Consider the following 2,901-nt stretch of genomic DNA (forward strand, 5'->3'; position numbering starts at 1 on the left):
TCTTCCACTTTGTGGCTCCTTTTGGATTCCAATTTGCCCTGAACTTTATCCCTTGGGCTTTGTGGGAAGAAGGTGGGAGTTTCAGTGAGGGGAAGACACACTGGTACGTAACTACCTTAGCCCAGCAGTAAACAGGTCACTTCTGCTTACATTGTACTGGCTGGAACTCATCACATGGCAAGCCTAACTGCCAAGATGGTTGGAAAAGGTAGAGAGGCACCATGTAAAAAGTGTTCATTTCCTCTCCCAAAGATATAATACAGAAACCCACCGGTCTCTGCATTCAGCTCAAGTCCAGGATTTGTGGCAATGTCTGGTTCATTTTTGCAGGCCCAGATGTGACTCCTCTTGGTCTGGCAACCTTTGGACAAAAATGACAAATTATTGGCCCCTCTCCACTCCCAACATACAGTGCTGGGACAGGTAAAGGATAACTGCATCATAACTTTCACTCAAAAAAAGGAAGTCAATGATGCCACATTCCTTAACATCACAGTTAAGAAATTACTCTGGGCAGACATGAGAAGGGTTTTTATTGGGAAGAGGGAGCAGCCTTGATTATGTTCTGATTCTACTCTGCTGAAAGTCCATTGTCCACCAACCTCAGGGGTACTTGGTTCCTGCTAAGAGGAGCCTTCTTGTCCATTATTCTTCTTCTCCATGTCTAAAGTGGGGGCTGGGGAGCAAGCCCTTATTTGGGGGCCATAGAGCTTTTGAAGCCTGCTTCCTGCTTATGGAGGTTTGGAGGTCAAAGATGGATGTAAGTCTTCAGCAATCAGAGGCTGCTCAGCCTTGCGGTTTCCCTAGCGATATGGTTTCCTCAAAAACTTAGTAGACAGTGTTTGCTTTGGCAGCATACAAACTAAAACTGGAACCATGCAGAGAAGATTAGCATGGCTCTTGAGCAAGGATGACATGCAAATTCATCAAAGGTTTTATAGTTTTTTAATAATTAAAAAAAACTTAGTAGACTTATAAATTGATTTGCTTCCAGTGATTCACCTCCCACTTCATTACTGTGCCCTGTGTCAGTAGTTATACCTGAAATGCCTTCCTAGACATGGACTTTTTACAGGTGAACACGCTTCCTGATTTAACCAGGTATAAGGGGTTCCCGAGAACTTGGGAGTTTCAGTTTATTGGTCAGCCTAGTTTTTCACGTTCACATATTTCTATTTTTCTTGCTCTCATACTTCTCCCTCCTTCAATCTCATGGTTGCTACCTTGAGGCTATGTGGAGTAATCAGTGGGAAGACCATACTTTGTAAAATACTAATATGTTTCCTATTATTATTTAACTGGTTGTTATTTATTAATAGTTTGAGATATAACATCACTAAAGCATTTCTAATCTTTGTCTTTCATTATTTGGCTTTTCCAATGCCGGCAAATTCCTAAACCTTCTCCATTACTATTCTCTTTCATTTCTGCTTGTTCATCAACCAATTCTTCCTGGAGCTCATCCTTTTAGAACCTTACTTTGTTAACTGCAGCCAATAATAGCGATCGCAGATTGCCGCTGTGAATAGCTGTGACACTTTCTAACCACGTGCAGAGTCAGAAAACATGTGACTCATCCCTTCAGTTATTATAGACAACAGTTAAATGTTTTGCCTCTCTGTGTGGCAGGATCGTGGTCTTTCTGGCCTCTGGTTCAGTTTTCTTACTGGTGGCCATTTAACTATTCAGCTGATGCCTCCTATTTTAGGGACTTTTATGGCAGCATTCCACTTAAATACATCAATTTCAATTCCTTTGCTAGATAAAGCAAATAGCCATATTGTACACTCCTCAAATCTCAGTTACTGAATAATTTTCTTCCTCATTCATGTCATGGACTGATGCTGGTCAACGACTCTTCCCTAAGTGCTGGCTCAGAGATTCAGATTTCTTCCACTATGTCATTTCACCACCTTGGATTCAGAGTTGGAGTACAATGGGAAACAGGATGCAGGAGGCACAGCAGGTAATTAACTGCATCCACTTTAAAGAAACACACATTCTTTCAGCTCAGATTCCATTGGCCAGACAACAGCAAGAGAGGCCAGAATATAGTGGAGACATGAATAACAAAAAGCGTAAATTGGGTCTCCTCTCCTACAGCACAATGAAATGGGCCTTGGCTCTGTCTACTCCTGAGGTTCAGACCTCTACTCTTTCCCTAACTTCTGTGATGAGGAATTCCTTTTTCTCATTCATAACTGCTACCATTATCCCCATCCCTCAGGGATCCTCTTAGCCAATTACACCTGGGGAGTAGAACACTGTCTCCTTAGGTCTTCCTTCCTTAGATACATCAATAGTGATATAATAAGGCCTTTCTATTTTAGAGGATCTCTACTAATCGCTAAAAATCACAGAAGAAATCACAGAAGGAGCCGTGTGCAGACAAAGTTCTGGGAGCCTTAAAGGTGTCTACCGGCTTGATCCTGGCCCATAGCTCTTAACATTGAAGCTGACCATTGAGAAGACCTCTGGATGTTTACTCTGAACTATTGTTCATGAAGGAAGATGCTATTAGATTTCTTCCTTTTCCATATTAAAGGTGTATAAAAGTAGAGCTTTAAGTAACTGCCAGAGAACTCTCTTGAGGAGCTTTTGCATGAGTATGTAACACAGTGCTGCTTTAACAAATGGATTCCAATCTGCTGCCCACAGTGATAATAGCTCACTTTTACTGAGCTGAGCTTTTTCTATCCACGAGGCATCCTTCTAAGTGTTTTACATTTTTAAACCTATTTAATATTCATAGAACTGTCTATGTTATGAACTATTATTATCCCACTTCACAGATTTTTTTTAAATGAGGCAGAGAAATGATAAGCAGCTTTCCCAAGTTCATATAGCTAGTAAGTTAGTAGAAGCAGAAGTGATATCTTACTGCAGAGACCATACTCATAA

The 2,901-nt window shown here is 41.1% G+C and overlaps 1 non-coding gene across 1 annotated transcript; it reads left to right on the plus strand.

The window, feature by feature from the left end:
• The first annotated feature begins 842 nt into the window (after positions 1–842).
• Positions 843–947, plus strand: LOC119467472. The gene has a single exon (XR_005196012.1). It is a non-coding gene; the product is annotated as a U6 spliceosomal RNA (small nuclear RNA).
• The last annotated feature ends 1,954 nt before the right edge of the window (positions 948–2,901 follow it).

This window comes from Cebus imitator, unplaced genomic scaffold (assembly GCF_001604975.1).
Source record: "Cebus imitator isolate Cc_AM_T3 unplaced genomic scaffold, Cebus_imitator-1.0 Scaffold294, whole genome shotgun sequence".
NCBI lineage: Eukaryota > Metazoa > Chordata > Mammalia > Primates > Cebidae > Cebus > Cebus imitator.